Source organism: Ursus americanus, chromosome 36 (assembly GCF_024610735.1).
Source record: "Ursus americanus isolate L20-20 chromosome 36, mUrsAme1.1.p, whole genome shotgun sequence".
Classification (NCBI taxonomy): domain Eukaryota; kingdom Metazoa; phylum Chordata; class Mammalia; order Carnivora; family Ursidae; genus Ursus; species Ursus americanus.
This window is the reverse complement of record NC_142162.1, coordinates 6,047,726-6,073,593: the sequence shown is the minus strand read 5'-3', so window position 1 is coordinate 6,073,593 and position 25,868 is coordinate 6,047,726. Positions and strand designations below refer to the sequence as shown.

General features: G+C 40.7%; 1 long non-coding RNA gene across 2 annotated transcripts; it reads left to right on the top strand.

The window, feature by feature from the left end:
* Nucleotides 1-11: 11 nt before the first annotated feature.
* On the top strand, nt 12-24,570 carry LOC123801826 (uncharacterized). 2 transcript variants are annotated; one of them, XR_006782342.2, is made up of 3 exons: nt 12-111; nt 17,411-17,606; nt 19,081-24,570. It is a non-coding gene; the product is annotated as an uncharacterized LOC123801826 (long non-coding RNA). The 2 variants fall into 2 exon arrangements; XR_015723172.1 differs by lacking the exon at nt 12-111 and adding an exon at nt 13,094-13,305.
* Nucleotides 24,571-25,868: the final 1,298 nt, after the last annotated feature.

Below are 25,868 nucleotides of genomic sequence, written 5' to 3'. Positions count from 1 at the left end.
AGGCTGTACTAAGCTTCCGTGAGCTTACCTGTCAGTCCTGTCCTCGGCGTTTGTCCGGCCTTGTTCGAGCCCTTTGGTGTTACTCTCATTCTGGCCTTTGCCGCGGAGGAAGTAAGGACTTTTGTGCCTCTCACCTACGTATTTTACTTTTCAGAGTGGAGACTTAGGGATTTGAAGCCCCTCAAATTCTGGCTGAAAGTTAACATTCTCCGAAGCCACGCCTCTGGTCAAAGAAGGAACTCGATTCTAAAACACATTATATATTCACATTTTAACACCAGTTAAAGGCCCAGTCTTACAAAAACAAAACAAGAGGTCTGAACTTTCTCGCAAGGTGATCCTTGTACTGTCTTAGAAAAAAGCGATTGGATGCTCCAATTATTTGTAAAGATAAAGTTGCATGGATGGATTTGTTGGTCATGGTCACAAAGTCCCCAGGGACAGTCCCGGTGTTTCATGGATGGGAAAACTGGAGGGTGAGGTCTAGTAAGTGCCTTAAGTAAAAGTGTCTGCCAGATAGGGGTCCAATAAATTTGTAATTTATAAATATAGTGCTTTGCATATAGTAGTCTTTCAATAAATGTTAATTTCCTTTCTGTTACAATGAAATACCTGCAAAAATATGGCCCCTCTTTTATACCTAAGCTTTACGCTGTTTCCCAAAAGATTTAAGACTGATACTATATGAAATATACTGTACTGCCTAGAACTACCAACTAACCTTAGCAAACTTTGCATAACTAAGAAAACAATTGCATCTCCTTTGAAGATGGATCTTAGGAAAGGAAGTTAGTTGTTGGAGTTTTTTTTGTGTGTTTTGTTTTTTTCTGCTGAGCACCTTGATGAATTTGAGTATTAACAAACAAACACACCAACCCAGAACTGAGTTTGGGAGTAGGAACCAAGACAGGGAGAAGAGTGTGAAGTTCTCTAAAGACCGTCTTAGAGACGGGACACCAGAAATGTGAGGCAATTGAGAAAAAGAGAAACCGTAAGAGTGAATTAACCAATGAAGAGTCTCTTACGGTGGTGTGGCAGAAAAAGATTAATAAATAGGACTCTTTAACGTTCACCTAAAGTTATTTTTTTGCTCTAACTGTTCCAATTCCCCCCATAAGTGGACTCTCCCCCACTTCCTTAAAGTGTAAGTCAAATTTGCTTGAGTTTCCTTGAAAACTAAGAAGTTCCACCTGTGAGTCAACAGGTGCAGAAGAGAAGATGATGAGAGGATTCCAAAACCGAACTAAGCTGGTGAAAGCAGGAAAAAAACAGAACCTTCCTAGGAAATTCACAGAAATCTGGGGGTGGGCTTTGGACTTTTCAGTATTAGCTGATAAGAGTGCTTAAGGAACAGGGTTACCTTGATGAAACTGTTTATTGAATTGAATCATAAGCCCTAGTTCTTTTTCAAATTTGTGTTGTAACAAACCAAGCAACAATATCTATGTTACCTAGAATCTAAGTAATCTAAGTAAGGGTCACTAGCTGTTTAGAAGGCATGGCTTGTATTTGACCATGGCTTTAATTCCTTTGCCATCCAGCATAAGCAGCAGTTCAAAATTTATTGAACCTGGTTCATCTTCCCTCCATTCAACTAGTATTTACTGAATGCATGTTCTATGCCAGGCATTGTTTTGGACTTGGGATATAAAGTCCCTCCTCAACACAGAGCTGACTTACATCCTAGTGGGGGAGACATAATGAGCAAATATATATATACTACATCAGGTATTGTTAAGTGCTAAGGAAAAAACAAACAGGGTAAAGGACCAGCGAAGACGGTGGTATTTTTGATGGGAAAGCCAGGGAAAAGCCTTTTATTTCCATAGAACCTTCGGTGAAGAGAGGGAGCAAGCCGTGGATAAGTGTGGAAAAAGAGTATCCAGGCAATGGGAGCAGCACAGGTGAAGGCAGTGAGGCAGGAAAAAGTGAGTGTGCTGGAGGAACAGCAAAGAGGACAGTGATAGATGATGATCTCAGAGGGGTGGGGATGGAATGATGCACAGATTACATAGGACCTACAGGTCCATAGAACATGTTTATCCCACAATAATGCAAAAAGTGAACCATGTGCTAATATTATATGAAAAAATTACCTTTCATATGTATGATAAAATTTACAAATTACGTACTAACATTCATTACAGCTGTTCAAACAAGTATCCTGTGGTTCTTTTACTAGTTACTATTTTTCTCTATTCATCTGGTTTTTATTTTCTAAAATCAGAATGATTACCATATTGGCTGGTTCCATGGGCCATCAAATATTTTTTATCTCTAGGGTTTGCATCACCAGACAAGGGGTGGCCTGTCTTGGTTATCCTCTTGGATATCAACTTCTGAGTTTAGGAGCTCACCATTCTTTGCACTTCACTAAGAATCTATCAGCCATTGGTTTACCTTAAGTTGTAAGTAATCAACTATACAGTATTTTGAGTTCTATTTTTTTACGTGAGTTATACTTCTATCTAATTAGCATAAATTTACCTCCATAAAGTTTTAGAGATGCCCTCTCATTCTATGATTTCAGGATTTAGTGAACAACTATGCTTACCTTTTTCATCCCTTTATGAAATCACACTTAGGTCTTCTCTCCTTTCTGCCTTTGTTTTTCTAAAGAGCTTTAATCTATTATGTTCTCCTTAGGTGGTTCCCCATTCAAGATGTTATTTTGTCTTCTTCTAGATCTTCCCTCCTTCCCTTAGATTTTCCTTACAGATGTAATACTCAGAATACAATATTACAAATAGTGGTGCACATGGTTTCATCCCAACAAAAGACAGTTTTCAGTCTGTTGACCCTATCACAAAATTTTCACCTACTTGACTGAGGTCATCAAAGAGTTACTTAAACTTCTTAAGAATTGTCTCTGCAATTTTGTCATGTTAACATTAACTGGCAACAGGAGAAATTTTTTTTTTAAGATTTTATTTATTTATTCGACAGAGATAGAGACAGCCAGCGAGAGAGGGAACACAAGCAGGGGGAGTGGGAGAGGAAGAAGCAGGCTCATAGCGGAAGAGCCTGATGTGGGGCTCGATCCCAGAACGCCGGGATCACGCCCTGAGCCGAAGGCAGACGCTTAACTGCTGTGCCACCCAAGTGCCCTAACAGGAGAATTTTAGTCAATAGACACAGGAACTTTTGAGCTATAAATGTATTAAATTGAGATCATAGAATCAACACACATGCTTAAGCCTTTTCTACATTTTTCCAAAAAGAAACTCTTAAGTTTTAGCTTAAGGAAGCATTGAATTTAAAGTAGATATTTCTTCAAGTAAAACTTCCAAAAAGTGTTTCTGTAACGTATTTATTTGTATGCAATTTATTTCACTTATATGACTCCTGACTATCTAATGTAAGTCATCTAGAGGAGTAAGGCTATGATTTTTGATGGGCTGTTTACTTCTTCCAGTTCATAGGTAAATATATTAAATAATACATACACAGTTGTTTTCCAACTTCGGTATTGTCAAACAATACATGGCCTGAATAAGCACAAAAACACACAGCACAGGCCCCAAACAAAAATTTACAGACTCAGAGCTAACGAAATACACAGGATCCCCCAGCTGCCCACCAACTCATGGAGAGCTGTGCCTGGGCTGGCATGACTGGTTGCACTGCAGGGAATGTTCCAGAAGAGGAATCCTAACTCCCTTGCCACCTCCCATATTTATGGAAGAGTAGGGAGGGAGCAGGAATCACCTAGTGGATTTGGAAAACTCTGTGCTTTCCTTTTGGGGTTACAACCTTATTGGTTTAAAAAACAAGCTTTTGATACCAGCTGCCTGAGGAGCTTTTCTTATCAACTCTGGCTTCTGTCTGCAGGCCTCACAGGCTCTCTGCGGAGCCAGCTTGTTGCTAGGCTGCAGGAAAAGAGTGAGCACCCGAGCACCTGGGTCGTCCAGGAGACAGACTAGTGTGTCGTTCCACAAGTGTGCATAAAAACGAACCTCATGGTGCACTGGGTGTTATACACAACTAATGAATCATCGAGACTTACATCGAAAACCGGGGATGTACTGTATGGTGACTAACATAATATAATAAAAAATCATTATAAAAAAAAAAAAAAACGAACCTTGAGTTTGCATTCAGTAGGTAAGGCGAGGGAGCCACAAATTTGCATTTTAAGATGGTGATGATTCTGATGCTGGTGGTCCCAGACTCCACCTGAAGAAATGTTACTTCACCTAGTCATGAGAAAACATGCTCTTCAATCTGAATTTATTTTTGAAGTAGCTGTCTGTGGGGACGCCTGGGTGGCTCTGTCAGTTGAGTGTCTGCCTTTCGCTCAGGTCAGGATCTCAGAGTCGGATGAATCCTGCATTGGGCTCCTTGCTCAGCAGGGAGCCTGCTTCTCCCTCTGCCTCTGCTGCTTCCCTACTTGTGCTCTCTCTCAAATAAATAAATAAATAAATACCAAATAAATAAATAAATAAATAAATAAATAAATAAATAGCTTTCTGTGAGAAATCTTGTCGAAGATTTTTGCAATTTTAATTAGATGATGAGATTCTTGATCTAGTTACTAGGGAGTTTATAATCTTACCTCTGGAATATTTTAACGTTCCAAATCCATCATTATGTCATTCTATAATCCACCAAGGGCAGAGGTACAACGCCCCAGACATCTTTAATGGTTCTTCTTGTGGTAGAGATGTGTGACCTCAGTTGTTCTGGTTGATGTTTCTTCCAATGCCTCCTCTCATATTAGTCTGTGAATGGGGTAGGTACCTCAGCGAATATGCAGTACCTCTATAGAGAAGTGAGGGTATTTCAGAATATAATAAAGTGTCTCCAGGTCTGTCTTTGTATAGCATATTCATGAATAAAAATGGGATGACTGGATGAGCCTATTTATCTATGTGTGTTTAGGAATGTGATGATTTGGGATAGGGGAAAATGCATAATTAGATTTTTCCCAGTGTTTCATGATTGGACTATATGGAAAAGATAGAGTAGTCAAGTGATTATTTTCTTCCTATGTAGGATAAATGTACATAATGTCATTGATAGGTTATATAGATAATTTCTAGTGTTACAACTTATGTTTTAATATAGATAAACACAAGACTTTCATATAATCTTGTATATAAAAAAAATCCTTTATTTCGTTACAAAAAAATTTAACAAATGCCTGGCACATAACAGGTGCTCGATAAATATGTTACCTGAGTGCAAAGGTGGCTGGCACCTAGGAGGGAAAATTGAGGAGTGGTTTAACACTTTTCAATAACAGCAACCCCCCCCATTCTTTCTTTAATGGGGTCCGTTAACATTTTTATCAACTTTTTTGTGAAGAATTGTGTGAAAGCAACTCCAAGCCTACCATTTGAATGAGGCACTTCGATACACAAACTACAGAATTGCCAATGGCTCTCTGACTTCTACTGACGTGTGTTGCCTTTGAAATAATCTTGCTTTCTTTCCGTGATTTATTTGTTTTCCACAATTAATTTGGTCTTCTGTTTAGTAGTAAGACCAGGCAGACAGACAGACAAAGTCGTTTTTAACCCCTTTATCTCAAAATCTCTTCTCTGACTTATCATGGTATCTGAAATGCCATCATCAAAGACTAGCCCCTTCATATGAAAATGTTATATCCCGAAGAAAACCTTCTATCTCCTAGCGTTAAGCTATTATCGGAAATCAGGCAGCTTTCTTCTAACAAGAGAGGATTAAACACTGGGCAGGTAAATTTTGATAGGATTTGGAAGGTAAAAATAAGGAAGATGGGAGTGTTGTGAGAACCAAGGTTTCCGAAGGAGGCTTTGGGCAGCTGAGAGGCAGGCTGCATATACGAACTCCTCCCTACCAAAGGAGAACACAGGGGTGCACGAGGGAAAGTACCCGTGCTAAAGGTCCCCCAGATATTTGTTTTGTTTTTGCTTATAACCAATTTATTCAGTTTATTATGGGCAAGTTCCCAGCAAAATGCGAAGATACAAGCTACGTATTCCTGGGTTAATGCAGGAGCCAGTGGGATACATGGAGACTGGGCATTGAGGGCAAGGAAAGAGCTCCAGATTTCAGAGTCAGACCTGGGCAGAGCCCCTGAGCCCAGGGTGGGCTTAGTCCCAGCATGGACAGCTGCTTTTTTCTCACAGCTGGGCATACTGCAAGCCATGTCTTCAAAATCACAGCATTTCCTTGATGTCAGGGGAACAGATACTAAAGAAATGGAGTCCGTGTGCACCTTAGCTGTTGTTGCTTTGTAAGTCACACACTAGCAAGTGGATGAGAATTTTACAGTATTCTAGGAGGGATGGGCCACAGAGCGGTTGAACTTCTGCTTTTCTCTCTCGCCGCCTCCTTGCTTGTTTTTATTCCTACCTGGATGCCCATCCTCCAGCCAAAAACCCTAATGTTGAAAGTCTCTGGTACACAACAAAAGTCTTTTGGACGACAACAGTGTTTTCAAAGCAGCACCTTGTGTAGAAAAGTGTCTGACGTTGAAAAAACAATGTTTCTTCGGTTGGCTATCCCTGACCAATGCCTAACTGAAAGCATAATTTAGAAGACAGATTTAGACAGTGGAATATGGGTAAAAACAGGAAGCAAACTCCAAAAAACTATAGTCTGTGAGGGCTGGGCGGGATAATGATCAATTCACAAATGGTCTCGCTTGAAGGTGATGTAATTGTTGCTTACACAATCATTAATTAATTAATCTGCAGTTTTCTGGGTAAAACTTTTTGTGTATAAGGTATGAGATGGTCAGAGTCTAGCTCGAAACTTCTCTAACTCCCATAAAAAATGCTGAATTGGAAGGCGAGTCACACCACCTATAGTATTTTAAACGGAATAAAAGCCTGTTAGAAAGTACACATACAATATTACAATTCTAATTCTGAAGGACACCTTGAGTTCCATTTCTCAGTTTTCTGAATTTATCTGTCAGGAGCAGACTTAAGGACATTTAACTTTTTAGCAGAATAGAAACTTTGGTCATAGCCATGGTTCTATAAATGTGTTTTAAAGGTGTTATTATTTTTGTTAAAATAATATTTTTAGCAAGTGATACATAACAATAACAAGAAAGTAAACATCTTCACGTCTAAAATGAAAGCAAAACCTCTTTACTAGACTCTTATTTTATTTTAAATATTTTATTTATTTATTAGAGAGAGAGAGAGAGAAGGCGGGGAAGAGCAGAGGGGGAGAGGGAGGGAGAGGGATAAGCCGACTCTCTGCTCAGTGCAGAGCCCGAAGCAGGGCTTGATCCCAGGACCCTGAGATATGACCTGAGCCAAAACCAAGAGTCAGACGCTTAACCAGCTGAGCCACCCAAGCGCCCCTAGACTCTTTATATACAGCCAAAGAGTCAGTAGTGTTTATAAGCAGTAGTGGGTTCTCTTATAGGGAAATAGAAAAATAGAGAAATGAGACATAACCTGTTATTTTCACAGATTTGTGTTAGACAGTAGTGTTCTTTCTGGAAGGCACAAATTGGAAATCTTATTACCCAAAGTTTAAAATATGGTTCTAGGGGCGCCTGGGTGGCTCAGTCACTTAAGCGCCTGAAGCTTGATCTCAGCTCAGGTCTTAATCTCAGGGTCATGAGTTCAAGCCCCGTGGTGGGCTCCACGCTGGGTGTGGAGCCTACTTACAATTAAAAAAAAATGAAGTACAGTTCAGAAGATACTGTCATATGAGTAGGCGAACTATGGACTCTTGGCCACAGCTATCTTATTGATCAAGGGAGGGCATTAGCACACTACTGGATGAAGTAAGATGTCCTAAAGTTGACTCCAACTTTAGGATTTATTATTCTGCTACACTCATAGAACCCTGTCTTCCTCTGAGAATTGTTATGTATCACCACCCATCTCGTAGTCCTAGGATATCTGTGTTCTAGATCTCATCCCCTTTTGCCTTATCCAGGACCCTGCTTTGTCAATTAGCCCCCATTTCCCCCTTGTAACTTCTTTTTTTTTTTTTAAGTTTTTTTTTTTAAGATTTTATTTATTCGACAGAGATAGAGACAGCCAGCGAGAGAGGGAACACAAGCAGGGGGAGTGGGAGAGGAAGAAGCAGGCTCATAGCGGAGGAGCCTGATGTGGGGCTCGATCCCATAACGCCGGGATCACGCCCTGAGCCGAAGGCAGACGCTTAACCACTGTGCCACCCAGGCGCCCCCCCCCATAACTTCTATCTCTGTCTCTGTTATTGCCCTTTCCTCTCTGAACATGAACACATTCTTCTACCTTAACCCCACCCCCAGCCCACAGACACACAACACAAAACCCAAACTTTTCCATCCCACATCACCATTTACCATCACTGTCTCACCCTCCTTCTGTTTATAGCCAACTTTCTTAGAAAAATGCCTAAGTTCAGGCAATCTCTTTTCTCATCTCTCTCTCAGGAGTAACTCTTCTTGCTGAAGTTGCCAGGACCTCCTAAATGCGAGATCCAGTGGAGACATTTCAGTCCTTGTCTCCCTTGGTCTTTTTCTAGCATCTGTTGTAACTCCTCTCTTGATTTCTGAGACTTCATGCTCCCTTGGTACCTCTCCAGCTTTGTGGACAGTTCCTTCTTGGTCTCCTTCAAAGACATCACTTTCCTCATCCACCGCATCCCTAAGAGGTTGATGTCTTCCACCATCCATCCTCAGTGCTCCCCTATCTCACACTATTATTCTTTATGGCGTATTTCATTCATCTCATAACTTCAACTACCACTTATTCACTCTGCTGCCATGTTATTCAGCCCACTCCTCCTTCTAGATCTCCAAATACATTAACAAATATATAAACTTCCCACCAGTCATCTATGCCCATATGTTTCTCCATTGTGGTGTTTACGTTTCTTTATTCAAATATAATTAATACACAGTGTTATATTAGTTTCAGGTGTACAATATAGTGATTCAACGAATCTATACATTACTCAGAGCTCATCATGAGTGTACTCCTAATCCCCTTCACCTATTTCACCATCCCCCACTACGTCCCCTCTGGCCACCACCAGTTTATTCTCAATATTTAAGAGCTTGGTTTTTCTGGTCTCTTTTTTTCTTTGTCTGTTTGGTTTTATTTCCCCGTATATTCCACATACGAGTGAAATCATATGGTATTTGTCCTTCTCTGACTGACTTATTTCACTTAGCATTCTACCCTCTAGGTTTATCCATGTTATTGCAGATGGCTGGATTTCATTCTTTCTTATGGCTGACTAATAGTCCATTGTATATATATGCCACATCTTCTTTATCCATTGTGACGTTTAATTTTACGTATTACCTTGGTTAGAGTATGGGTGTTTTAGATGTGATTCACATTTTTATTTTTATTTTTTGAACAACTTGACTGCAGTATGATTGGCATACAAAAAGCCACACATATTTAAGGTATACAGCCTGATGAGTTTGGAGAGAAGTATATACCTGTGAAACGATCACCGCAACCTATGCCATAAACATACCCATCACCTCAAAAAGTTTCTTGTCCTCTTTATTAATTTTTTATGAGTATGTGATAACATTTATAAGATTTATCCTCTTAGCAAAATTTTAAGTATATGATGCAATATCATTAACTACAGGCTCTGTGCTATGCAGTAGATCTCTAGGACCCATTCATCTTCCGTAACTAAGACCTTGTACCTTTTGACTAAAGGAGTACAAGGTACCCTGTACCTCTTTGTTTCCTCCCTTCCCAAGACCCTGGTAACCACCATTCTATTCTCTGCTTCTATGAGTTTGACTATTTTAGATTCCTTATAGAAGTGGTATCATGCAGTATTTGTCCAGCTGTGATTAACATTTAAGTAAAACAGGTTATATCTATAACATGGGTCGGCTTTATCCAATCATTTGAAGGCCTTAAATGCAAAAAAATTTAGAAATTCTGCCTGAGTTTCCAACCTTCAGACTCAAGACTACAACATCAAATCTATCAAATCTTACCTGAATCTCCAGTCTGCCAGCTGGTCCTATGGCTTTTGGATTGCCAGCCCCCACAATTGCATGACCCAATTCCTTCAAATTTATCTATCTATCTATCTATCTATCTATCTATCTATCTAATCATCTCCCATTGGTTCTGTTTTTCTGTTATTTCCTGACAAATACACCTGTAATCTGCACATCATGTCCAAATCCCTTAGCATACTCACAAGGATCTTCATGAACTGGCTGTTATCAATGTATCCAGCCTCACCTACCTTTTTTAGACATCTATCTTCCCATCCTTTCATACTAACTCCTTGGTCATTTCCAGAGCTTGCCACGCTGTTTTGTACCTCTGCCATTTGCACTATCTGTACACCTAGAAAATTTTTCGTTCTTCAGAACACAGCTTAGGCTTCACCCTGGGCTCTGTGAAGGAGGCTGGCAGAACAAGCCACTTCTTCTATGACCCTCTTGCCCCTTGCACGCATGCTTCCTTTAAGCATGAGTCATATTTATGGAATTATTCCTTATAAATCTTTTCTCCCCTCTTTTAAATACCTTGTTTTGATTTCTAGCATCTAGTGTAGAATCTGGCACATGGTAGACAACTGGCAATCAAGAAAAAATTGATTGGAGCACCTGGGTGGCTCAGTTGGTCTCAGGTCGTGGTCTCAGGGTCATGGAATCGTTGGGCTCTGCACTCAGCCGGGGGTCTGCTGGAGGTTCTCTCTCTCCCTCTCTCTCTGCCCCTCCCCCTTGGTGCACTCTCTCTCTCAAAATAAATAAATAAATAAAATTTTAAAAAGAAAGAAAAATTTGATTAGTTGACAAGTAAAGCCTCTCTGCTTAAGATGTTCAATAGCTGCCACTCACTTTCAAGATGATGTCTCCTCAGTGCACCATGCAGGGTTCTCATGTTCCCCTCTCGAGTCTCGTCTCCTAGCAGGCTTCCACGGCACCTGAATTTCTAGTCATGCTGAACTAGTTGCAGTTTTTCAACAAGCTTAGCTTCCTTGCCTTGACTTCCGTACCCACTGATCACCTGAAACATCCCCCTCCCAACCATTTGGCAATCTCCCTCCTCCTTTTAATCTTCACCTCAAGAGTTCTCTCTCCTGGACTCTAGTGTCATCCCTGCCTCAGTTTTTCCTCTGTGTTCCCTTAGCACTGTGGACTTAACCTACTTAGTGTATGACTTGTTTCTTAGTCTGTCAACTGAAGAATATGAATCCCAGTCTGTCTTTGCCTCCCATTCTGCAGCTCCTCCGGGACTACTTGTAAGCCCACTGTTGCCACTGTGTTGCACTTGAACTGAGTTGGAGGGTGAGGGTGTACCAAGGGTAGAAGGGAGAAAGCAAAGTGGAAGGGTTCCGCTGAAGACAGTTCCCTTCCTATACAGTGTGACCAAGTCTTGCCTTGGAGGCCATTAGTCTGAAGATGAGATACTTGCTTTAAGAAGTACTCAGCAAATGTTGTTTTCCAAGTGTCAGTTATCTTGCAATGATCCCACAAGGTTTGGCAAGTTGCAGCATTTCAGAAACAATTCTCTACTGTAATCTAAGTAAACACATATAGAAAGATTAAGAAGCTACAGACTGTCTGAAAGATTTTAATTTGTCCTTGACATGGGGGGAGCAATGAAGGGACTGAAATCATTCTTTCTCCCTTGTTGCCACTCTTTCCTTCCACAGGTACTTTCTGCCTTCATGCTGCCGTCCTGTCATTCCCAGCTGACCCAGCCTCCCTTCTTACTCTCCACCCCCGGGGCCTTTCCTCTTTGTGGACCTTTTAGAATCCATACACTCCACCAAAATGGATCCCTGTATCAGTCTATCAGCCAGATGATCTGATGATCTTTATAAAATATTAATGGATGATCCTTTGAAAATCTTCCAAAACATTGCCTTTGAATCAGACCCTTCTGTTCATAATGTCTCTGTCTAACCACAAGGTGCATGTTTCCTCATTGGGACACAGAAGTGCTCTAGATTGTCTATAAGAGGTTTTTTTTTTTTTTAAAGATTTTATTTATTTATTTGACAGAGAGATAGCCAGCAAGAGAGGGAACACAAGCAGGGGGAGTGGGAAAGGAAGAAGCAGGCTCCTAGCGGAGGAGCCTGATGCGGGGCTCGATCCCAGAACACCGGGATCACACCCTGAGCCCTGAGCCGAAGGCAGACGCTTAACAACTGCACCACCCAGGCGCCCCATGTCTATAAGAGTTTTATAACATTTACTAAAAATGCCTTCAAATTAAATGCATCTCTCCCAGTTATTTCTTGCTACATAATAGTATCTTGTACACTCAATGTTTCTTCTTATGCCCTCAGGCCTTCAAGGAAATATCTTCCCTGCGCAAATCGTGTCAAACTGGGGGCCCCTGGGTGGCTCAGTCTGTTAAGTGTCTGCCTTCGGCCCAGGTCATGATCCTGGGGTCCTAGGATTGAGGCCCATGTCTGGCTCCCTGCTCAGTGGGGAGTCTGCTTGAGATTCTCTCTCCCTCTCCCTCAGCCCCTTCCCGTACCTTGTGCATGTGCGCTCGCTCTCTCTTTCTCTCTCTCATAAATAAATAAAATATTTTTAAAAAATGGTGTCAAATTGAGGAAGCTAAACCTTTGGCCACTCCTAAGAGAAAATCTCAAACTTAGAAGACAGAAAATCAACCGACTGTGCAACTTGACATGCATAGGAAGAAAAGCTCTTTCACTTTTCTTTGCCTCTTTTTTCTCTTTCCTCCCTTCTTTCTTCCTGCCATTGATTCAACAGGTATATTTTGAGGTCTACAGCAAAGATTTCCTGGATCAAGTGGCAGAGCTGTATAGGGTAATATTTGAGGGCACAGGCTCCGGAAATAGATGCCTGTTTTTGAATCCTGGTTCTGCCAGCTAGTAGTTATGTGACCTTGGCCAAGCTTTTTCACTTCTCTGCACCTCACTTTTGTCATTTGTCAAATGGAAATGATAATAATAGTATCCACTTCCCGGTGTGGCGGTGAGGATTAAATTATTCATTAACTAAGAAGTACTTAACATATAAGTGCTCCCTGCAAATATTAGCTACTGTTAGCTGCTGCTTAATTCTAGATGACTAATGGGAATTAATTAGGAGTGCAGTGGAGTGGAGTGAGGGGAGAGCTTTCTGGGTAGAGGAAACATTGTATTTGCAGTCCCTGAGGCAGGAAGGAGGTGCTGGATATTTGGGGAACCAGTAGGAGCTAAGAATGGCTAGAGAGGTGGGCAGTGCCAGGTCATTCTGGACCTGGTAGATATTGGATTTAGGATTTAGTTTTTACCCTAAAAGCCATGAGAAGCCTCTTGAGGATTTTAAGCAAGGGGATGACATGATCCAATTTGCTTTTATGAAGATAAACCCTGCTGCGCTGAGAGCGAATAGCCGGGAGGCAGGTGAGAGGAGATGTGTGGGGGAGGAGCCAAGGGGGAGGAAACAGCACAATGATACTGAAGACTCTCACTTGTGCCATGGTGTGGATGATAGAGACATTCATTAAGATGGGGACACTAGGGACGCCTGGGTTGGTCAGGTGGTTAAGCATCTGCCTTACTCTCAGGATCGAGTCTCGAATTGGGCTCCTTGCTCAGCAAGGAACCTGCTTCACCCTCTGCCTGCCACTCCCCCTGCTTGTGCTCACTCTCTCTCTCTCTGACAAATAAATAAAATCTTAAAAAAAAAAAAAGATGGGGACACTAGAAGAGGATCAGGTTGGGGAGAGAAGAGGAGAGGTCTCAATATTGAACGTGCAGGTTAGAAGTGGCTAGCCGACCTCCAAATGGAATTAGATATTTAGAAAAGTTGGATATATGGGTCCAGGGCTTAGAGATAAAATGTGATCGGTCTCTCTTAAAGTGACAGACTTGAGGTTGAAAAGGAAATTCTCATTCAAGTTAAAGTAGGCAACCTTAGTTAGCGATGGAACAGTGACGAGCAAATAAACACATTTGGTAAGAGGGGGAAAACATTCCCATGGCTGTTGACGGAAGCAGGAGGGACAATTAATGTAGAAAGGCTGAATCTCAAGCAAGCATTTCAGAAAATGACAATTTTGCCTTTGATAACTGTCAAATAAACAGATTATCAATTTAAGGAATAGTTTATTTACTTGAAGAAAGGATAACAGGGGGGCAAATGGAGAGTTTCTGTGTCTAGTTTTGAAACAAGTTTTTTGCCGCAGGTCAGAACTTACCAACCAAGAACTGTTGCAAAATCTTTTGCAAATTGAAAACTCCCACAGTCTTACATTTTAAGTGGGTACTTGAGGTACTTGAGGTAAGGTTCTGGAGTCTGAAAGGTCTTTATTAATCTTGCTTAAACATTCCAGGTTAAATGAGCAGAGGCTGATATTTATTGTATAACTTTGAAGTCAATCTTTTAGAGACTCTTCAGGCATTGGACTAAGTCTTTTAGAGTTCTTGAGAACAAAGCACCAATTATGGTGAAAGACATGGATTCATTTAAAGACAGAGCAAGCTATATAAAATACTGCATCTATAAGGGTGTCAGAAAAGATACTTTTTTTTTTAGAAAAGATACTTTTATTATAGAAAATGTCAACCACAAAAAAGTAGACTAGTACAATGAATACCCCTGTACCCATCACCTAGCTTCAACTACCATCAATTGTCTGCTTGTAAAAAGATATATTTTAAAGATAATTGGTTTTTTTTCTTTTGCAAAAGTAATAGTTATTCACTGATGAAACACCTGGGTGGCTCAGTCAGTTAAGCGTCTGCCTTCGGCTCAGGTCATGATCCCAGGGTTCTGGGATCGAGTCTCGCATTGGGCTCCTTGTTCAGCCAGGAGCCTGTTTCCCCCACCGCCTGCCACTCCCTCTGCTCATTCCTCCTCCCTCCTTCCCTCCCTCCCTCCTTACCTCTCTGTCAAATAAATAAATAAAATCTTTTAAAAAAAGAAAATATAGAAAATACAGAGTAGGCAGAAGAAAATACGTACTGGTCACAATCTCAGTCCTTCTGGTAGGGCTCTCAGTAGTCCAATTGATGCTTTTGAACAATTCAGAAAAAGGTTCCTCTTCTCTTAGCTGCATGCAGCCCTGTGCATATTATGTATGATAAAAACTACTGAATATAGAAATACATATCCTTTTGTATTTGTCACACAAATAGTAGCACATCCATGATTAAACTTCTTAGAGTAAATTTGCAGAAGTGGAGTTCCTGGGACAAATGGCATGGCAAACCCCAAGCTTGTTTCATACCTGTCACCCAACAGCCTTCGGTGAAGTTGAACTAGCTCAGACCCTGACAGACTTTCGCTCATTTCCCCAAAAGCTTCAGAACGTTAAATGTGATGATGAAAGATAAGGAGTCATATTTTAAAAAATCAGAAACCCCATCATTTTGTCACTTTGAGTATCGAAAAATAGTATCCAATGTTGCTTTGAGGGGGTTTCTTTTTGAGTGGCAAAATGAAAAATGTTCTTATATGTATATTCGTCATTCTTCCTGAATTTCCCACATGTATCATTTCTCCTTTAGTGCTTTTCTACTGGTATATTTTTCTGATTTCAGAAATATTTTTGGATAAAAGTTGAATATATGTGTCGTACTTACTCAGACATTACTAAATGTATAAAAAGTCAATTTTAAAGAATTTTTAAAAGAAGCAACACATACTATATATAAAGAGATGTATTTGTTTGATTTGTTGGCAACGAATATCTTGAGGGAGGAGTCGTATACTAGATTGAACCATGTGAAATTGCCAATCCTATCTGGTTGTGATTCTCAAATTGTGGTCTGGGATCCCAGGAGGTTCCCAATTCTGTTTTCGGGGGGCCACAAGGTCAAAACTATTTTCACGATAGTGTTAAGGCATCATTTGTGCTTTCACTTTCATTTTCTTAACAAATGTAGAGTGGAATTTTCCAGAGGCTGTATGATGTGTGATATTCTAACAAATTAAATGGAGAAGCAGATGAGAATCCATCTGTCTTCTATTAAGCCAGACATTGAGGAGATTTGCAAAAAATGTAAAACAATGTCACTCTTCTTTTTTTTTTTTGGTTTGGGAAAATATATTTTTTTCATAAAAATATATTATTTGTATTAACATGCAGTGGGTTTATTACTTCTAAATGACTTGTAAATATTTTCTTCAGTTTTTTAACATCTATTTTATTATTATTTTTTAAGATTTTATTTCTTTATTTGAGAGAGAGAAAGCAAGGGGAGAGGAGGGAGAGGGATAAGCAGACTCCTTCTGAGCCCCCTGCGTCGGGGGTCTTGATCCCACCACCCCGAGATCATGACCTGAGTGGAAATCAAGAGTCAGATGCTTAACCGACTGAGCCATGCAGGCGCCCCTGTTTTTTGTTTTGTTTTGTTTTAATTTAGATTTCAGTGAATGTCGGTAGATGTATCCTACAAAAACAAAAGCTCTTTAGGGCCCTCAATTTTAAGTGTAAAGAGGTCTTGGGAACTTCTGCTTTGTGGCATCTGAACAAAGTGGCCTTTTGTTTCAGAGACAGAGCTCGAGATGTGAAATTCTTCCCTGGAAACTCAATGAGTTTAATTATGGGACTGGCTGCTGAGGGTTTCATCTGATTCTGAGTGTCAGAGGACTTCTGTGTTCTTTAATAATTTGAGTTTTTTTGTGTGGTTGGGAGAATAGGGGGCCGTCTGCAGCAGGGAACACACAGCAAAGACCCCCGTTGCCTGGACCTAAAGGGGGTACTATAGAAGAACAATAATAATGAGAAAATTAGTTAATTAGAGATACTAATATTTTCACCCCAACCACAAGAGTGTTAAAACACAACCATGGTTCCTTTCTTGACTTCAGAATTATCTGAGGTTATAGGAATAGGAAGAGTTTGTTCCTCTCCGAATTGTACTAGAAGATGCACAATTTAAAGAGGGGGGAAAAAAAAGGAAAAAGGACTTACTGTCTGCCCACTCAGGCTCCTTTGGGAGCAGAGTTCTAGGAATCTCAAAGTCTTTGCTTAGGTTTACTTAGAAATTAATTAACCTAATAAGAAATAAGCATGGTCTAAATGAGAAATCTTAAAAACTTTACGTAAAAGAATAGGAAAATGAAAAGACACATCGTGTTGCTGGATTAGAGAATGGAACATTATTTAAAATGCTTATTTTAGAAAAGATTTTCTATTTATTTGAGAGAGAGAGTGCATGAGAGAGAGAAAGAGCACGAGCAGGGGTGAGGGGCAGAGGGAGAGGGAAAAGCAGACTCCCCCCTGAGCCAACTCCAACACGGGGCTCGATTCCAGGACCCTGAGATCATGACCTGAGCTGAAGCAGACACTCAACCAACTGAGCCACCCAGGCACCCCTAAAATGCCTATTCTCTCCAAATCATATTTTGGGTGAAATGCAAATCAAAATTTGCATACCTTCTGAACCAGCAATGTACTGTTTAAAAAAATCATACCCCATGATGTTAAGCTTATTTTTACTCTTAAAAACTTAGTTCTCATTTCATTTTTTTCTTATTTCTTTTTTCTCTCGTACCCAGATGTCTATATTGAAGGTATTTTTGTATAATTGTCTCCTGGATGTTGAATAATTTATTAAAAAGGATGCTGCCAAAAACGAGGGATTCCTGACTTCAATCCTCCTTCCACTATCATTACATTCTCTTGAACTTGATGATAATGTCCGAATGTCCTCAAGGAGCCTGGAAGACGAGAATGTGGCAGCAAAGCACCAAGGTACTGACCAAATGTGGATGTCCCTAATTAGAGTAGTGTTGGAGCGTGAACTCCAAACTAAATGGATGTCATTATACATCTAGTTATTTGAGCAATTTCATTAGCGTTGTGGATTTTAAGGGAGATACCCTGTGCTCTATCACACAAAAGCAAAGACCACAAAGTACAGAACTTGCTATCATACTCTCTAATGTGGAAGTCACTGAAGAGTTCCAAGATGTGAGGAACTGAAAAGTCGGAGATTTGGAAGGTAGAGACTAATGAGAAGCATTATTAAAGCTGTAATAAATGGATAAATCAGAGGGAAAATGGTAAATTACAATCTTGGTCTTGTCTTGATTTAAACCTATTATGAAAACCTGTTATGACAAACTTCAGACCTCTTACTTAAAAAAAAAATCTTGAGGTCTACATACAGAAAAGTGCACGAATCATGAATGTACATCTCAATGGATTTTCACAAATTGAATGCACCTGGGTAATGACGGCCAGATCAAGAAAGATGTTACTAGGGGCGCCTGGGTGGCACAGCGGTTGGGCGTCTGCCTTCGGCTCAGGGCGTGATCCCGGCGTTATGGGATCGAGCCCCACATCAGGCTCCTCCGCTATGAGCCTGCTTCTTCCTCTCCCACTCCCCCTGCTTGTGTTCCCTCTCTCGCTGGCTGTCTCTGTCTCTGTCGAATAAATAAATAAAATCTTAAAAAAAAAAAGATGTTACTAAACCTCAGATATCCCTTGCTCCTTACTAAGGACAACCACTATCCTCTTTTCTAACGGATTATCTTTGCTTATTTTTGAACTTTATACAAATGGATTCTATGACACGAACTCTTTAGTCACCGACTTCCTTTGCTCCTCATGTTGTAGAATTCATCCATATTGTTGTGTGGAGTTGTGGTTCATTAATTCTCATTGTAGAGTCATATTACATTGTATGAATATGCCACACTTCCTCATCTATCCTGCTGTAGGACATTTGGATAGAATCCAATTGTTTCTGCTGGGTATGCACCTAGGATTGGAATCGCTGGGTAATGGAGTATACATTATTTGTTCAGCTTTAGCAGATACAACCAGGTTTCAAAGGGGATTGTAGCAATTTATACTTTTACCAGCTAAGTATGAGAGTTTTATCTGCTCCAAATACTTGTCAACACTTGGTATTCTTCTGCTTTCATTTCAGCCATTTTGGCTAAAATATCTTGGGTTTTAATATACGTTTCTTTGATGACTAACGAAGTTGAATACCTTTTAAGATGTTTGTTGGTCCTGTGAATAGTCTCCTTTGTGAAATGCCTATTCAATGAGCAATGCCTATTTGCTCATTTTATAATTGAGCTTTTTCTTATTGATTTGTAGAAATTCTTTATATGTTCTGGCTATGAGTCTTTTTTATTTTTTTTATTTATTATTATTATTTTTTAAAACTTTATTGAGGGATATTGAATTTCTTTTTCTTTTTTTTTTTTTAAAGATTGTATTTATTTATGTGACAGAGAGACAGCCAGCGAGAGAGGGAACACAGCAGGGGAGTGGGAGAGGAAGAAGCAGGCTCCCAGCCTAGAAGCCCGACGTGGGACTCGATCCCGGAACGCCGGGATCACGACCTGAGCCGAAGGCAGACGCTTAACGACTGCGCCACCCAGGCACCCCTGAGTCTTTTTTATTTACATATTGAGAGCATCTTTTTTCTCCTCTTCTCATCCTTTTTTTTTTTGTCTTATTGGTGTCTTTTGATAAAAAAATTATAATTGTTTAATAGTTCAATTTATCACATTCCCCACCCCTCTTTGTGGTTAGTATTTTTTACGTTCTACTTAAGAAATCTTTGTATGTTTTCTTCTAGAGGCCTTATTGTTTTACTCCCAACTTTTAAAATGTCTGAGTTGGGAAAGTTATGAAAATTAACATCTATCCAAATTGAAGAGCTATTTTTGAAGAGCCAGTCACAGAGCACTGTGGTATCAAATCTGAAGTAGTTGAACAAGCAGCTCTCTGCAGCAGGAATACTAGGGAAAGCAATTACACAACTCCCACTTTACTTCGGCAAAGTGTCTCTTACTAACTAGGCCATGTTGCAAGCTAGTCAGAAATTAGTTTAATTGCCAAGGGACTGGAAAAAAGTAAAACAGGGTGAGATTTTCCACACAGGAAAAAAAAAAACCAAAACCCTTGAGATCATCTGAGGTAGAATCTGAGATCCTTTATCTCTTATGCCTAGGAATTCTTTTTTTTAAAAAATATTTTATTTATTTATTCAACAGAGATAGAGACAGCCAGCGAGAGAGGGAACACAAGCAGGGGGAGTGGGAGAGGAAGAAGCAGGCTCCCAGCGGAGGAGCCTGATGTGGGGCTCGATCCCATAATGCCGGGATCACGCCCTGAGCCGAAGGCAGACACTTAACCGCTGTGCCACCCAGGCGCCCCATGCCTAGGAATTCTTGTCACAGAGATGTTTCATACTATGACCTCACTCCATCACTTATTCTCTCCTCTTTACCCTTCAGTTTCCAGTCTGCTCTTTCATCTATAAACTCAGTCTCCCCAGTTTGTCATACACTGGAAACCCTTCACCTCATTCCGGCTTTTCCTTCATTGCCAAAGTTTGCAAAAAAGCAGTCACATTTGCTGCCTCTGTTTTCTCACTTCCCATTTCCCTTTAACAACTTGTATCATGTTGTCTGTTGTTTCTACCAGTCTGTGGCAACAGCTCTTTTGAAGACTCTCAAAATTAGTGTGTCCAAGCTGAATGTTTTCTTTCCCCAAGCCTTATCTTTTATGTTTTTTAAAAGATTGTTTATTTATTTGAGAGAGAGAGTGAGAGCAGGAGCAGGGGGAGAGAAAGAAGCAGACTCCCCACTGAGCAGGGAGCCCAGCGCAGGACTTGATCCCAGGACCCCAAGATCACGATGTGAGCTGAAAGTCCGATGCTTAACCAACTAAGCTACCCAGGCACAGCACCCCCATCACCTCCATGCAGCTATCTTCATGGTCGGACTGCCTTCCTTCTTCCTAATGTGCCCTTATCCAACCTCTCCTGTAGAAAACTGGGATTAATCTTCTTAAATCAAAGTTCTAACCTTATCATGTCCTAGTTTGAAGATTTTTTTAAAAGATTTTATTTATTTATTCGACAGAGATAGAGACAGCCAGCGAGAGAGGGAACACAAGCAGGGGGAGTGGGAGAGGAAGAAGCAGGCTCCTAGCGGAGGAGCCCGATGTGGGGCTCGATCCCAGAACGCCGGGATCACACCCCGAGCCGAAGGCAGGCGCTTAACCGCTATGCCACCCAGGCGCCCTAGTTTGAAGATTTTTAATAGTTTTTCTCATTGTCTTAAATCCCACCACAAACTGGATCAAATTCATTAATCCTTTTTATTCACCCATACTATAGTCAGCACTATTTCACTTCATGTTTTCTAATTTTGGTACCTTTGTTGATACAGTCCTAGATTTCCCTCACGTCTGAATGTCTAAATTCTTCCCATGTTTTCAAGATAGAAAGGCAACTCCTTAATGAATGTCCTTCCCCATCTTCTCTGATAACTCCTCTTTATACTTCAAGACACAGCTCAAACATAATTTCTTCCTTATACTATTCATATAACTGAGTTAATCACTCTTTTTTTTTAAAAGATTTTATTTATTCGACAGAGATAGAGACAGCCAGCGAGAGAGGGAACACAAGCAGGGGGAGTGGGAGAGGAAGAAGCAGGCTCCCAGCAGAGGAGCCTGATGTGGGGCTCGATCCCATAACACCGGGATCACGCCCTGAGCCGAAGGCAGACGCTTAAAGACTGTGCCCCCCAGGCACCCCATGAGTTACTTAAACTTCTTAAGAATTGTCTCTGCAATTTAGTCATGTTAACATTAACTGGCAACAGCAGAAATTTTTTTTTTTAAGATTTTATTTATTTATTCGACAGAGATAGAGACAGCCAGTGAGAGAGGGAACACAAGCAGGGGGAGTGGGAGAGGAAGAAGCAGGCTCATAGCGGAAGAGCCTGATGTGGGGCTTGATCCCATAATGCCGGGATCACGCCCCGAACCGAAGGCAGACGCCCAACCGCTGTGCCACCCAGGCGCCCCTGAGTTAATCACTCTTGATCTCTGTTTCCAAAACAAACTGAACATACCACTATACAAACAAAACAGTCCCTACCACATAGTACTCCAATTGTTTTATTCTTCAACTCCTGATCTCTTAGCTTCTCAAAAGCAAGTATGATCTTAATCTTTGCATCCCCAGTGTCTAACCTAATACCTTGCACAGAGATATCTATGATCAATCTCTACCGACTGAATGAGCGAAGCCATTTTTGATCTTCTCTAGCTGTAATTTTTCTTTACGAAACGGGCATAGCATTTTTTATATACATCTCCTTTATGTCATATCATCGCTTTCTACCATGTGTAATTGTTACCTATGTAGGTGCTTTTATTGCCTGATAGATGGCTATCATCGAAAGGCCAGGCCTTGGCATATCCGAAGGCCTCATGGAGCCTAGTAAGAGGAACCATCACAGACCTACATCACTGGCACAACTAGCCTTGGCTTTCGATCAGGACATACTAGGACACACCTGAAGAGCACAACGTTAGAGACAGGCCAAGGCAAGCTACTAAGAGAGCTGATTTGCCCCTGTCTTCAGAAACAGGTAGTGCAGGTTTCTATAAATAAGGTGAGTGTTGCGGCTTGGGAAAGCCATTCATTTGTTTTTTCATCAATTTGTAAACCACTTCGTGGAAAAGAAGGGGAATGTGTCCGGGACAGTAACTATATGGCAGAGATTTTTCACATACTTATCTCAATCACTATAATGACATTGAGATGAGCGCTATTATTCTGAATTTATAACTAAGGAAAACAAGACTCAAAAGTGCTTTAGTGACTTAATTCAGTATCGTGGAGCTGGTGAGTGACAGAACTAGGATTTGAAAAGCAGTGTAAGCTTTTCCACCTCATCATGCAATATACTCAGGTTTCTAGAGAAATATCTGGGGAAACCCTTGAACCAAGGGGGAAGCATAACATGTCAGGACCAAGGGTCAGGCTTGTATCGAACCTTGTATTGAGGAAATCTGGAGAAACACAAATAAACTTGCCAAATTTTATCTTGAGAACCAGGGAAATACCTGCTTCTCAGTAGGCTTAGGGTTAGGGAACGGGAACATTCCCAGATGGGATAGAGGCAAGATGGTAGTTACGGTTGTGGGAAAAGGAAATGGAGGCTATAGGATATATGACTGGGAATCAGAAACATTAGAACAGATTGGAAATCAGGTGAAACTCTAGCAGTAAACACATCGGAGGGAACACATTTGTACCTTAAGTATAGTGTGCGCATGGCCCTAGACATGTTTGGTTCAGTTCAGTTACCATTAAACGTGCTGGGTACTGTAGCAGCTGCTAGGAATACAAAGGAACAAATGGTTCTTGCCTTCCAGACACTAACAGTCTGGGCTGGGGCAGTCTGTTGATAGAAATATGAGACAGGGTGCCAGGGGAGAGTGTTTTCTAGAAGGTTCCTGAAGACCCAGAGTGATCCCATCCCCAGAAGTACCATTGAAGGTTTATCTACGGGTTATTAAGAGTAGGCAGGCCAACATTTCTCTCAGTTTACCTAACACTGGGCTTGATGATCAGTAGTCTTGTCCACGAGCAGCAGGATGTATGTCACCCCCGCTTAGGCCTTACCCCCAGAAAAATAATTAAGAAAGTAAATTTAAATATGGCTTTACGTGAGTGAATTAGAGGCTTTATTGCCTTTATGTTCAATGTTTATTTTTATTTATTTATTTTTAAAGATTTTATTTATTTATTTATTTATTTATTTTAATGTTTTCTTATTATATTATGTTAGTCACCATACAGTACATCCCCGGTTTCCGATGTAAAGTTCAATGATTCATTAGTTGCGTATAACACCCAGTGCACCATGCAAATACGTGCCCTCCTTACTACCCATCACCGGTCTATCCCATTCCCCAACCCCCCTCCCTTCTGAATCCCTCAGTTTGTTTCTCAGAGTCCATAGTCTTTCATGCTTCATTCCCCCTTCTGATTACACCCCCCTTTGTTTATCCCTTTCTTCCTCTACCGACCTTCCTAGTTCTTATGTTCCAGAGATGAGAGAAATCGTATGATAATTGTCTTTCTCTGCTTGACTTATTTCACTTAGCATTATCTCCTCCAGTGCCGTCCATGATGCAGGAAATGTTGAGAACTCGTTCTTTTTGATAGCTGAGTAATATTCCATTGTATATATGGACCACAACTTCTTAATCCAATCATCTGTTGAAGGGCATCTCGGCTCCTTCCACGATTTAGCTATTGTGGACAATGCTGCTATGAACACTGGGGTGCATATGGCCCTTCTCTTCACTACGTCTGTATCTTTTTTTTTTTTAAAGATTTTATTTATTTATTCGACAGAGATAGAGACAGCCAGCGAGAGAGGGAACACAAGCAGGGGGAGTGGGAGAGGAAGAAGCAGGCTCATAGCAGAGGAGCCTGATGTGGAGCTTGATCCCATAATGCCGGGATCACGCCCTGAGCCGAAGGCAGACGCTTAACTGCTATGCCACCCAGGCGCCCCTACGTCTGTATCTTTGGGGTAAATACCCAGTAGTGCAATGGGTGGGTCATAGGGTAGCTCAATTTTTAACTTTTTAAAGGACCTCCACACTGTTTTCCAGAGTGACTGTACCAACTTGCATTCCCACCAACAATGTAGGAGGGAGCCCCTTTCTCCACATTCTCTCAAACAATTGTTGTTTCTTGCCTTGTCTATTTTTGCCATTCTAACTGGTGTAAGGTGGTATCTTAGTGTGGTTTTGATTTGAATTTCCTGGATGGCTAATGATTTTGAACATTTTTTTATGTGTCTGTTAGCCATTTGTATGTCATCATTGGAAAAGTGTCTGTTCATATCTTCTGCCCATTTTATGATTTGTTTGTTTCTTGCGTATTGAGTTTGAGAAGTTCTTTGTAGATCTTGGATACCAGTCTTTTATCTGTAGTATCATTTGCAAATATATTCTCCCATTCCGTGGGCTGCCTATTAGTTTTTTTGACTGTTTCCTTGGCTGTGCAGAACCTTTTTATCTTGATGAAGTCCCACAAGTTCATTTTTTCTTTTGTTTCTCTTGCCTTTGGAGATGTGTCATGAAAAAGGTTGCTTTGGCTGATGTCATAGAGGTTGCTGCCTATGTTCTTCTCTAGGATTTTGATGGATTCCTGTCTCACATCGAGGTCTTTCATCCATTTGGAGTTTATCTTTGTGTATGGTGTGAGAGAGTGGTCAAGTTTCATTCTTTTGCATGTAGCTGTCCAATTTTCCCAGCACCATTTGTTGAAGAGACTGTCTTTTTTCCACTGGATGTTTTTTCCTGCTTTATCAATGATTAGTTGCCGAAAGAGCCGAGGGTCCATTTCTGGGTTCTCTATTCTGTTCCATTGGTCTATGTGTCTGTTTTTGTGCCAGTACCATGCTGTCTTTGTGATCACAGCTTTGTAGTACAGCTCAAAATCCGGCATTGTGATGCCCCCAGCTTTGTTTTTCCTTTTCAACAGTTCCTTGGCGATTCGGGGCCTTTTCTGGTTCCACACAAATTTAAGGACTATTTGTTCCAGTTCTTTGAAAAACTTCATTGGTATTTTGATTGGGATAGCATTGAGAGTGTAGATTGCTCTGGGTAGCATGGACATTTTAACTATGTTGATTCTTCCAATCCATGAGCGTGGAATATTTTTCCATCTTTTTGTGTCTTCCTCAATGTCTTTCAAGAGCGATTTATAGTTTCTAGAATATAGGTCCTTTACGTCTCTGGTTAATTCCAAGGTAACGTATGGTTTTTGGTGCTATTGTAAATGGGATGGATTCCCTAATTTCTCTTTCTTCAGTCTCATTGTTCGTGTATAGAAATGCAACTGATTTCTGAGCATTGATTTGGTATACTGCCACATTACTGAATTGCTCTATAACTTCTAATAGTTTGGGAGTGGATTCTTTTGGGTTTTCCCTATAGAGTATCATGTCATCTGCGAAGAGAGACAGTTTGACTTCTTCTTTGCTGATTTGGATACATTTTATCCCTTTTTGTTGTCTGATTGCTGTTGCAAGGACTTCTAGTACTATGTTGAATAATAGTGACGAGAGTGGGCATCCTTCTCATGTTCCTGATCTTAAGGGAAAGTCTTCCAGCTTTTCCCCATTGAGAATGATATTTGCTGTAGGCTTTTCATAGATGGTTTTTATG